Raw genomic sequence first — 13,541 nt, forward strand, 5'->3', positions numbered from 1 at the left:
CCTTGATCACATTGATTACTACCATGTTTTTATATGTCTGTCTCTTGCACTAGATTGTGGACCCCCTGAGTTGCAATGTCTGGCTCCTTGACTTCCTCACCTAGCACTACACATAGTATAGGTAACCAATAGTATTTGATTTCAGTAACTCAAAAGTAGGAATTACAGATTCTCTTATGGTATATAAATAGAGACAGAACTTATGACCAAGAAAAATTAGATTCTAGGTTGTAAAAGAATTTATAAATTTGGTCACTATAGCACTGTCTGGGATCTTTGAGGAACTGGAGAGAATAAGAGGTAACCAGAACCACATTTGAACAAGTTTTATCCTAACTTGAAAAGGAAATATGGATTAGGGAAAACTGTAAATTGGTGAGTTTAACAACATGGTGCTCTAACAGATTATCTTTGGGAAGTTCCTACAAATAAAAGTCATATTCACCAAAAGCCAGGGTACATTCACAAAGAACAAGTCATAGTGGAATAATTGCATGCTTGTTTTGGTCAGGAAAACTAGATTAATAGATTAAGTTTAAAAATAGACTTTTCCCCTGATTTTTGATTTATTGTTTACCCTCTTCTTGAATTTACTTCTTGGGAAATATATTTCTCAGAGTCTGTCCATTTCGGGCACTGGTCAAGGTGCTGAGGGTATATTGTGAAAGATGTGAAGATGAGAGACAGGAAGTGATGAAATGAGACACACAGAATGTCATATGGACTCAAATGTGGGGAAACACTTCCAAAGTGGGGAGGTGATTGGTCAGGAAGATTCCATAAGAAGGTCATTTGAACTGGGCTTGGAGCAGAGGGAACAAGGTTGTTGATAGCAAGGCAAAGAGTACTCAAGGCAGAAGGGAGGTAAATATCCCTTGAGACTCCTGAGGGGACGGTGTCTGCAGCAGCCAATGAGGTCAGAGGCATAGATGTCAACAGGCAGGTAAAAGGCCTCAGTGTTGAGGCAAGAACTCAAAGGGGATTGTATCAACTTTATGTTTTCCAGAAAGCTATGGAAAACCATTAGTTGGATGGAACGGAGGAGTGAAATTATCTAATGTACATCTTAAAGTAGTCTCCCAAGGAAACAGGGAGACGGGTGTGAGTAGATTGTAGTTGGAGAGACCTTGATGGCCAGCATCAGGATGGTAGCATCCAAAGTTGTAGGAACAAGTCCTTGGATTCCTGATATATTTGAGGACAAAGCAAAGGTACTGGATAAGGGCATCATTACATGACACTTGGGCATAAGATAGAGAAAGAAGGGAGGGAGAGTAATGTGACAGTTAAAAGCACAGATGCAATCACAGTTCTGTCAACATTATATTATGCAACCTTAAAAAGTTATATAAACTCTTGGAATTTTAGTGTCCTCGTCTATATGGTAAAGATTGTAATATTTGCCTCTACTGAAGAATTGTGAGGCTTGAAACAAGATAATATAGGTAACATTTTTTACAGTGACACACACATAGAAAGGAATCCATAGATGGTAGTTGTGTGTGTATATGCATGCGTGTGTGTGCATGTGTGTGTGTGTGTGTGTGTGTGTGTAGTAGGGATCATAGGTTGAGGGTAAGTTTGAGGTTCAAGCTTGTGCTGTCTGACTGATGGTAAAAGTAGACTAAGGTAATCTTTGAGAGAGAATTCATTCAAAGGGAAGAAGGAACCAGGTATGAAAATGACAAGAAAATATAGGAAGGGGAAGAGCAAATCTGACTTGCTTTCTGGTCCAGCTATATTGGAAATAAATATATTTCCCAAAATATATAAAAATAAATAAAAATATATAAAAATAAAAATCAACCCAAAATTCATTTAAATATATCAGGGACCCACGCAGCACTGCATTGCGCCTTCTCAACAGGGTAGAGAGCTTAGGGGTGCCTGGCTGGCTCAGTCGGAAGAGCATGTGACTCTTGATCTCAGGGTCATGAGTCCAAGCCCCATGTTGGGTGTAGAGATTATATAAACAAACAAACAGTTTGAGAAAGCATGAGAAAGTTGGTCTGCCATAAACCACAGTCCATTTTGGCAAATTGAGGACTCCAGTGTAGCAATAGTGGTATGGTCAAGAGTTGGCAAAAGCTGTAACAGTGTTTTATGGGAGACCATCATTCCATGTGAAAATGGTAGTGGCTGGCAGAGGCAGCTGGTGTTACATCCAGTGGAGATGGGAGCTGTGCTTACCAAAATAATGGTACCCAGCAGAATTGGCAGTGGTGCTGGTGGGTGGCTCAAAATGGCTGAAAGGACATATACGTTAGTGAATATGAGACTCCACTAGGGCCATCTGGAAGAACTGTACTTGGAGGGCAAGGTAGAAATAGAAAGAGGAAGAGAGGAGGAGGCAGTTCTGCTGTACTAGGGGGCATTGGTAGAGGTAGGGAGAGGCAAAACAGGAAGTAGTATTTGCATTCCCTGGGATCTCATCATATCCAGAGCTAAGGGAAATAGGAAAGTTTGGCTCCCTAAAGATAATAGGGAGGATTAGTAACTAATGTATGTCTATGCCCAAAGCAGTTTAAGTATAGGATTGCTATACTTAAGTATAGGATTGCTATACTTAAATCAGGAAAGAGAGAGGATTTTACAAGTATACTGTGAACTCTAGCTTCAACCTTACTCTGTTTTATTTTTTAAAGTTTAAATCAATGTTTAGATAAACTTGGATAGAACATATTTATCAAATTTACTGTCAAAAAAGGATAATTGCTAATAATGATAGCTAATATTTATCAAACTTTTCTTATATTGCAAGTACAGATGGCTTAGCCACAGCATATGTGAAAAAGAAAGATTTTAACTGACATGACTCTCAATATAAAAAATAATGTGAATGATGCCTCCCCCCCAAAAAAAAAGCCCCAAAGAAATATGCTTTTAAGAGGCATTTTAAAAGCTTATGTTTAAAATTAGGTAGGTAATTGTTGTATTCAATAGTATTTAGAACACACATGAAATGTGTTGTCCAGATGCTATACTTTAAAAAAGAAATAAATGAAGTATATATTTCCAAAGAAGGTGTGAAACCTAGAAAAAGGACTCAAAACTCAGTCCAATGAAGTGTTGTTGAAGGGACAGGAGATTTTTCGTTTGGAGGAGAGAAGACTGAGTAGGGGAACATCTTTATTATCATCAAATACAGCGCTAGTCAGAGGAAGAGTGATTATTTTTCTGGATGACCCCAATTGGGCAGAACAGGGATCAGTGGCTGAAGATGCCAGGAGACAGATTTTCATACAATATAATGAAGACATTTCTAAGAGAGATGTCTGATGTTAGAATGGGCAACCTAAAGAGGAAGTGAGGTCTTTTTCACTAGAGGTATCCAATTATAGATGCACAGTCACTTGGCAAGGGCAACAGAGCCAATTTCAGTGTTTGAGTGGGGTCCATTTAAATGGCCCCTTCTCACTTGGAGGTGAGTGGGTTAGATTAGTTGAGGTCATAAGGCTAGTGGCCTGTGTGGGGCTGTGGTGCACCTGACTATATTCCAGAGCCACTGCTGATCTCCCTTCAGTGGCCATAAGTCGAGTGTCACTTGTGTTGACAGAAAAAGAAATACTTTTCAGAAAAGCCATGTAAATGTGAAATCTAAGTCAAGATTCGATTTTCTCTATAAAGATATTTAAAATTGCAAGCATTTCAGGGCACCTTGCTGGTTTAGTGAGTGGAGCATGCCACTTCTGATCTCAGGGTTGTGGGTTCAAGCCCCAGGTTGGATGTACAGATGACCTAAAAATAAAATCTTAAAAAGAATAAAATAGAATTGTAAGCTTTTCATGAGAAAATCCAAAAATAAAGTAAAATCAAGAAGTTAGGATAAGCCTTCTGATGACATGTCAATGTCAACATAAGGCTCAAATGGAAGGGATAGTCATCCTTACCATGCCCTAAACATATCTCCAGGTATGAGTCACATCTTTCCAACACAAGCTGAGAGAATACAAACCTCTACACACTGTACATAAGAATCCATATCCTTGTCACCCCTATAGATTTCAGGCATCCTGAGTTAGGACCATGTGTGAGTTAGCTTTGGACTCCACAAAGCTCCTTGCACAGGCCTTTAGATGCAGATGATGCCTTTTACTGAATGAATAAATCAAAACTTTCTGCTAAAGAGTCCCAAGGAAGTGGTTATTTTAATGTCAAAAGTCAATCCAACAGATTATTTGATATCATATATTTTTTAACCTTCTCAAGTAACCTAACCTGTCAAAATGAGTTTCACAGGATAGTCATCTGCATGGAAAGGTAAGTTACACAGTGAAAACCATCCCCATTTCCAAAGAAAATGAACTCAGTCCAAGTTGAATTTATTAGGCACTTATCAAGAGCCTACTATGCGGCAGGCAGTCATCCGGCCAAAAACTCCATAGGAATTACAAAAATGATTCAGATGTGAAACCCACTTACAAAAAGCTCTCAACCTTATGTGACAAAGTGATAAACTATTGCCAGAGTCTCCAAGAGTTGGTCCCACTTTACCTGCATAAGAAGTAAGTAGGAACTTGGTGGTTGAGACTAAGCCAGCAGAGAAGACAGGAGATTAAGAGAGAGGAGATAGAACTTGGAGACATGATGAAGGCTGGAGCCCTAGCAGAAGAGAAGGTTAGTGAATATTCCCTGGTGACACAAAGGTATATGTGACCCTTACAAACAAAGAAGTTGAATATTTAGTTTTATTATCTGATTTTAGTGCAATCACATGGGCTTCTTGTTATTACTATTGAAATCTCCAGTAAAGTTTGCTTTATTGAGCTCTGTTGGGTGAGAGATGTTTGGGATAAAATAAAATAAAGGGATTATATCCCATTCTGGGGCTCCCTTGGGGTCCACAGTGTGAACAGCCACACAACTGAGCTATGAGGAAGATTGAAGATTTATTAGAAGTGGCAAATAGGGACCAGAATGACTAGCTGGAATATAAGATCCCCAGAAAACTCTGGAAAATTTGGGAGAGACACTGAGGTTTCTTTTAAATGGAGAAAGGGGAGGGATCCCTGGGTGGCGCAGTGGTTTGGCACCTGCCTTTGGCCCAGGGCGCGATCCTGGAGACCCGGGATCGAATCCCACGTCGGGCTCCCGGTGCATGGAGCCTGCTTCTCCCTCTGGCTGTGTCTCTGCTTCTCTCTCTCTCTCTGTGACTATCATAAATAAATAAAGAAAAAAATATAAAAAAAAAATAAATGGAGAAAGGGGATATGAGCCAGCCTTGAAGGAGCACACAACCTCATCAAGCCAAGGACTTGGGACCAGACCCACTGATATATTGTTTTGCAAAGAGAAGAGAAATATGATTTGGTAAAGCAGTGAGATGTGGGTAGAAGAATAAAAAAGAATAATTCAAAGATATCACAGTTTCCTTTGCAAGAGTTCAAAACAATGGTAGTGGCATTGATAAGTGGTAGCAAGAGAATGCTTTGGAACTAACTGAGTTAGCAATGATGGCAGAGTATTTTTGACACAAACATCCTGGAGGATTTCAGAACTACAGGATCAGAGCTAAGTAAGATTTGGGGATATACAATGGGAATATTAGGTTAGAGGTGATAATGGAAGCCACAAAATGGAAGGCTACAGAGAAATTGATGTGTGATATTCAAAATTAAGAGGTGACAGAAAATCAAAAATAGCTGGGGAGAAAGAGGAAGCAGGGAGCTAGGAGAGCCAACAAGTCAATGTAATGGGAGGCCAAGAAGAAGCATCATCCAGGAAGTGATTGATCGACAGTGGCAAATGCAGCAAAGGTACCATGGAGGAAATAGATAAAGGGGAGCCTACCAAATTTGTATTAACATGTGTATAAAATATTTTACTTTTGTACATAGATTGCCTGAATTCAAACATCATGATCATGATCAAATAACAATCTTGTTGGGATAAATGAAGAGGCAGGAGAAAATATTTTATATTCTTTTTAAAAAAGATTTTATTTAAGTAATCTCTATACCCACCGTGGGGCTCGAACTCACAACCCCAAGATCAAGGGTCGCATGCACCCCTGACTGAGCTGGTCAGGTGCCCCTATATTCGTAAAGATATTCCTAAAGAGTTCATGATCTAAAAGGTAAAGCAAAGGTCAAAACCAGTACAAACACATACACACATTAAACAATTATGACAGTATTTGCACAGCATGAGATATTTCTAAGTTCTGGCTTATGAACCTTTAAAACCATATTTGATAAAGATAAATTTGAATTTAAGCAAAAGATTTGGATTGTTCCGTAGAATTCAACATAATAAATGCCTCCCTAGAGGCTTAGCAAAAAGGATTCAATATCTAAGACATATATTTTAGAGAAGTACTAGTATTTAACCCCATCTTCCCAAAATCTAGCATTTAAAAACCTGGTAGATGGGACACCTGGGTGGCTCAGTGGTTGAGTGTCTGCCTTTGGCTCAGGTCCTGATCCTGGAGTTCTAGGATGGAGTCTCACATCAGGCTCCCCTCCGGGAGCCTGCCCCTCCCTCTGCAGGTGTCTCTGCCTATCTCTCTGTGTGTCTCTCATGAATAAATAAATAAAATCTAAAAAAAAACCAACCTAGTAGGTAATTGGTAATTTGTATATCTGATGCTGGCGCTTTGCATAAAAATAACCCCTATTCTGATGACTGGACATTCTTGTTCTTCAATACCCTTCACTCTGCCTTTGCTGGGAATGTCTTCCTGGCTACCTGCCTCTGAAATATCGAGATTTCCTCTGACTTCCTCTCATTTTTCTTCTTCTTTGCTCTTCTACAGCCCCCAATTGCTGTCCATTTCTTGGTTGCTTGCATACAGAATTCCAGCTATTTCTCTGTTTTACAGGTCTTCATCTTTTAATCTGTGGGACTTAGGAAAGTTATGCAATCATTAACCAGACAGAAAAGCTTTCTGTTGTTATTTGAAAGTAAGGTAAGCAGTTGCATAAAACTTATGGAAGCAAGAAACCAAAAATGTAGCATGAATTCCCTCTCTATTTTATGTTTTTATAATTACTGAAGCTGTGTCTGATGATGAGCTCACTGATAATGTGTGGTAGTGACCTTGACAGTGAGCCTAGTAGACCTCCAACCCTAGGGAGTGCAATTGACCATGGCCTCCAGCTGTTGTGCTGTGAAATCTATGGCTGCATTTACACCAAGGTCCGGCTTCCCATGGGCTTTTTCTAGCCAGTGACTGAGTGTGGCATGAATACTAAGGCAGTTTCGACCCTGGGAGACACTGGACTCCTCTGACAAATGACTTTGACTGCAGGACTCTCCGAGGTCTTGTTGAACTTTCCTTAGAATGTATGGCATTCTAGTATGCTTCCATCCAACTACCAGCCTTCTCTCCTTCTCTTGGGGTCATACTTGCATGACTGCCTGGCAGGTCTTCCAGTTTTTCCTGGTTCCCTCACCACTTTCTACCACAGACCTTTCCCCTAAAAAAATTATTGCACATCTAATCCTGTCTTGATGTGTGCTTCTCAGAGACCTGGACTGATACACACACACTCACACTTGCGTGCACATACACACACACACACACACACACACATACACACCTAGTAGAAGAACAAGGCTTACAATTCCACGGGTCTTAAACCTTGGTCTTCTCATTAGCATTTGGTTCTACTCATACAACCTACATCAAAATAGTTGAATGAAAGTGATCTTATTTACAAAAAGGGTGATGGTGGCTAAACAAGCAAATCTGGTGAAGAGTCAACAAAGGTTTTATTGAGATTGGTGTTCAGAAAGTCAAATGCTGGAAGACCTTTGCTAAAACTGTATACTCACTTGGCATTGTATTTCTCTCTTATATCCACATATCACCCGAGAGATAGGATTGAGTGAATGGATATTGCTTGGGTAGGGTCTGATTCTCTGGTCTTTAACAAATTTGTTCAACATCGCCTGCATATTTGAGGGAAAAGACTGACTCAGTATTACTATGAAATTGTTCTGACTCAGAGAACAGAAAGTTAGAAATATTTGATTTTCTACAAATGATCTATAAAACTGAGATAAAATTTTTTACTTATCAGATTAGCAAATATTTAAAAGATTGATCTTATCCTGTGTTGGTGAGGGGATAAGGAAATAAGCAACTTCTTTATATTTCTTAGCAGTATAAACACGTAAAGACTTTTAGTAAGGTTTATTTGTCAGGATCTTTCAAAATTAAAGATGGACATAATCTATGGTCAAGGGATCCTGTTTTAGAATCTTTTATACAGAAATGTTTGTACAAGAATACAAAAATCTATACACAAGCACTGTCACTGTGGCTAATTATCACGTTATTTTGTAATAACACCGCAGGAAGCAAGGTGTAGTAGATCCATACGATGGAATATCACATAGCTGTTAACAGGGCTGACACTAGTTCAGAAGGCACCTTTGCATAAATCCGAAAAAGCCTCTCTGGGTGAACAAAGCCAAATGCCAGGAAGCACAATTCGTTGAATGAAGCATGGGATAGAATTTAACTTCCATTATCCTCCTCTGCCAGGTGCTCCTTTGCAATGCACACTTTGAAAAATACTTAGCAACCCTGGCTGTTAAAAATAATGAAATAATGTTTTATATTGTGACATGGAAGGCTATCCATGATACTGTTAACCTCCTTTCTCCCAAGAAAAGAAGAAAATATATGTAAAAAGAGAAGAAAGTTAGAGAATGTATTATTTGCTTTTCAAATTTTCCCCAAAACTCAGTATCTTGAAACAACAAATATTTATTATCTCACAGTTTCTGTGGGTCAGGATTCCTGGCACAGCTGGACCGGGTCTTCTGGACCAGGGCATCTTGAAAGACTGCCTTCAAGGTGTTGGTGAGGGCTGCAGTTATCTCAAGGCTCGACTGGGGAAGGATTGGCTTCTGAGCTTATATATGTGGTTGCTGGCAGGATTTAGTTCCTTCTCTGCTGTTGTGCTGAGGGCCTCAGTTCCTCAAGGGCTCTTGGCTGGAAGCCACCCTCACTTCCTTGCTACGTGAACTTCTCCATAAGGCAATTTGAAATATGGCAGCTGGCTTCCCTTAGAGCTAGCAAGTGAGGGGAGTCAGAGAAAAGAGTGTAGCAAGATGGGACTCCCAGACTTTATAATCTGCTTTCAGAACTGACATCCATCACTTTTGCAGTGTGCTATTTGTTAGAAACAAGTCACTAGCTTCAGCCCACACACAAGGGGAAGAGGGATCACATAAGGGCTTGAACACCAGGAGGTTGGGGACATTTGGAACCATTTTAGAATCTGCTTACCACAGAAAATATGCATTGTAACTGTAAATATGTAAATAGTTATCCCTGAGGCAGAAGATTGGAGGAGGTTTTGCTTTTTTTTAATGTTATTCTACACTTAGAGAAAAAATTGCAAGAATCGTACAAGGACTGCTTTATATCGGGTTTACCCAGATCAACCAAGTGTTTCGATTTTGCCCCATTGCCTTGTCATTGTTTCTCTCTATGTATATGTTCATGTATGTATGCATATTATCTTTTCTTTCCAAACTATTTGAAAGTAAGTTGGAAATACAGTGTCCCTTTATCTCTTAGTATCTCAGTTCTTATTTTTCAGGATTAAAGACCTTTCTTTACTATGGTAAAGTATTAAAATTAATCAGGAAAATAAACATTGAAACTGCACTATTACAGACTCAATATCCAAATTTTACCAAATTTCTCAAGAATCCCTTTATAGTAGGACGCCTGGGTGGCTCAGTGGTTGAACATCTGCCTTTGGCCCAGGTCATGATCCCAGGGTCCTGGGATCAAGTCTTGCGTTGGGTTCCCCACAGGGAGCCTGCTTCTCCCTCTGTCTATGTTTCTGCCTCTCTCTCTCTGTCCCTCATGAATAAATAAAATCTTAAAAAAAAAAAGAGTCCCTTTGTAGCTATCCTTTTATTCTTGGTGCAGAATCCAATCCAGAATCATGCATTTCATTTAGTGATCATGGCTCTTGAGTCTCATGTAATCTGGAATGAGTCCTCAGTCTTTCTGTGTCTTTCCTGACTTTGACATTTTTAAAAAGAGTATATAGGCCAGTCATTTTGTAGAGAATCCCTTAATTTGGATCTGTTTGGTGTTCACTTATAATTAGATTTAAGTTATACACTTTTGGCCAGAATACTGCCAAAGCATTGTTACCATTAAAAGCACTGTGCTTTTAATAAATATATATTAATAAACCTATACTTAATAAACAACAAAATCTGTCATCATGCAGATTTATTTTTGTGTATAAAATGGAGCATTTTAATACCAGAAAAAAAAGAAACCCTGTTTTCTCCATCTTTACCAATTGCACCAATCCTTCCTATGACAAATGACAGGATATTGCTTTTGGTGTTTACAGTGGACACTGACCATGGGTTTATTTATTCTGACCATCCTTCTGGTTATAGCATTCTCTTGGATGCTCTAAAGAAAAAGCCAGACAGGGGGTGGCAATCATCAGTGAAATGAATAAATACTTTGAAAATGAAGTTTTAACACAGGGAATGACCTGCTAATCTTTAAGGGCTATCAACTGTGATGTTGCATTTCAGCTGGGGATGCCAGCAAAAATTCAATTCTAGTTCATGCCAACATTACCTGGCCAATGATAACACTAGTTAGAGATTCAGCTAATCTTCAAAGGACAAGGAGAACTTTCTAATTTTAGAACCAGCATTTATTCGCGCTCCCAATGACTGTGTGGTTACTCCTAAAGACCGCCGCTAGAGGAATGATAACTAATAAACTTATGGTAGTGGAAGAAAGAAACATGGAGAAGAGGAAATGATAGTAGAGCTGGAAGCTAAGAACACATCTTACTCGAAGGTGGGCTATTTTTCGGGGATCTTTGAATGTCGTCTCTCTCACTATGGTTCACACACCTTTTATGTAGCCTGACCATGGGACCTTGGCCTTCTGAACTGAAACCTTCCAAGTGGACCATGGATGACAGATAGGCAGTGCAGGTGGGGAGTGTTTAACCTCTAGTCATCTTTTGATTTTGCCATTAGGAAGGGCAAGGGGGATGTGTTTCTGGAATGCTGTTCCTACAGGCACCCAGCATTTGAACTCGTGGACCCTCCTTATGCCATCTGCCACATTGGTCCAGACATCTGCCTTGGTGCTGCAAAGCACTGCCCAACCGGAAGGCTGATTCCTGAGGGTGGCTCTCCTGGCTTGGCTGCATACGGTTGTAGCTCATTCTCTCTCAAGAACATAGAGCTGAATTTTTGACCTCGACTGGCACAGGTTCCCTATCTTCTCTTCCCCAACTGGCGGAGTGCTTGGTCCTGAGCCACCCCACTCACTTTCCACCCCCTTGATTCTCATCTTATTATCAGATTTTCTCCCCATCTCCTTAATGGGAGACTCGGGGGAAGGGATTGTTTTGGCTGGAATTTGACAAGGCACAGGTGGTTTTACCAGCTGCAAGTTCTTTAGTTCTTGTTGGCTGCCCACCAACTCTTGGTCTTTTCACAGTCCTTTCTGTGGTGGTGGAGGAGGAGGAGGGGCAGGAAGGGACAGTAGGCCCTTGATGTTGTTGTTCAACATCAGCAGCTGTCTCAGGTTGGCATTGGGTCTGGAGCGCTCCTTCAGGAAGGGTTTTTTTTTTCCCTCCCCCCTCTGAGTGTTTTTCCCTCTGGGGACTGGAGGGAGCTGGAGGGAACAGCCACGCAAGTGGCAGCTCGGCCAGCATCTCGGGTCAATGGGCCCAGGGGCAGAAGGGCCGCCGGCCGTCCTTGCACACATCCCCGCCGCCGTTGTGCCCACACTCACGTGGCTGCCACTTGCAGCCTCAGGAATTCAGGCCCAGACTCGGCTGCTTGCCTCTCTACTCCCTGGCTGGTTGGAGTCCAATGACACCAGCATCGTCTCCCAAAATAGACAAAAATAATCCTCAGCCCGATCTCTCGAATGCCTCTTTTTGAGGAAAGAAAAAAGGAACGCAAAACTTAAAAGCATTTTTTCCCTTCTTCCTTTCCCTTTCCAAGCATCTTTTTGATAGCAACAATAAAACACTTGAATGTGCCAGGTGACCTCTGGTGCCACTCCGTGCACTGTTCTCTTCTCAGCCTTTTTTATTTTGAAAACATTCACCCGACCCCTTTCCTTAGTAGGGTTTCAAGCCCCGGCTGACGCTTCCTCAGACTTTCCTTCCGACCAGGCTCCGCTTGCAAAGCTGGGTTCTGTGCTCTCCTTGTGTGTGGGCGCTGGCCTCCCGCAGGACTCTGAGCCCGCGTGAAAGGGGCTGCCCCGATGGTCCTTTATTGGTTAATTCCTCTCCGGCTTCTTGCCTCTGATCCTGCTGCCTCATTTCTCCTTGGCCTCCTCCTCCCTAATTGCCTCATCCCTCAGCACCAGACCTTCATGTGGGCCTCTGCAGATGAGAGCCAAGGGCCGCCGGCCTAGTCTCCTCCAGTGAGGGCGCAGAGCCGGGCGAGGCCTGCAGGTGTTGTCTTCTTACCAATTGCCCCTTCCTGGCTGATTTACCTGGTTGTCTCTGGGGGGACGTCCACACCACAACTCCTCCCTCCCCCTTGACATCAGTCACATGCTGCCTTCATCTGGGACCGGATGATTCTATGGCTCTCCAGACGTGCCCAAGAAAGCCATGGAGGGCACATCCCGGTGACTCGGTGTGCTCCCGAGTTGGGTTCTCCTGGCCCAGAATTGGCTCCTCTAGAGATCCTAAGCCCATTAGCTGTTGAATAATGCTTTGTTGATACTCCACCGCTTTCTGTTTGCTTTGCACACAGAGCATTTCTTTGAAACCCAAACAGCCTGGAATGAGGCACAGAGAGAAGGGAAGGTGGAAGTGTGATGGGTGAGTTGTTTGGGGATGGTGGGGCGAGGGTGGGAAAGCAGAAATGGCAGGGCCGGGAAGGAGAAGAGAAGAGGAAGGATGGGCAAGTGTTTCTGCTTCTCAGATTTTCCTGAGGGACGACAGGAGGGGTGGGGTGGGGGGGGGGTGGTGGGAGAGGCTGCTACATTGCTACGTTTGCATTCTTAGAACCTCCGAGACACCCATCATCAAAGATAAGCACAAACATACATTTGAAAGCTCAGTATATATGAATATATATGAATGTTGGATTACCTACTGCTCTGGATTTTCTAAACTTAAAAAAAAAAAAAAAAAGATCTTCTTCAACTAGAACAACCAGGAACGAACATTATTTGATTTAGCCAACAACACTATTTTTTTTTAAAAAAAACCCGAGTTCTGTTTTATATGTCACTGCAAAGTATTCATCATACTTAAGGGGTACTGCATACACCTGTCCATTCAATAGAGCACACATGCATCTTTCCTATCTCTCTCTGCTTCAAGGGCCCAGCAATGCTAATCTTTAGCAATATTCTTTTTCCAATAAGAGCTCACATCCAATCTGAATGCTAAATAATGTTGTCACGAGGTTGCATGGGCACTGGTTAAGATCTATGCCCAAACTATAATGAATCTCTCTTCTACATAACTGTTATTGTGGCCAAAATTGGTGAACAGCCCATCCTCGAGGGAGCAGTGGGAGGAGACTGGAATATTGTGTTGGATTCTGTCCTGGAC

Source organism: Vulpes vulpes, chromosome 13 (assembly GCF_048418805.1).
Source record: "Vulpes vulpes isolate BD-2025 chromosome 13, VulVul3, whole genome shotgun sequence".
Classification (NCBI taxonomy): Eukaryota; Metazoa; Chordata; class Mammalia; order Carnivora; family Canidae; genus Vulpes; species Vulpes vulpes.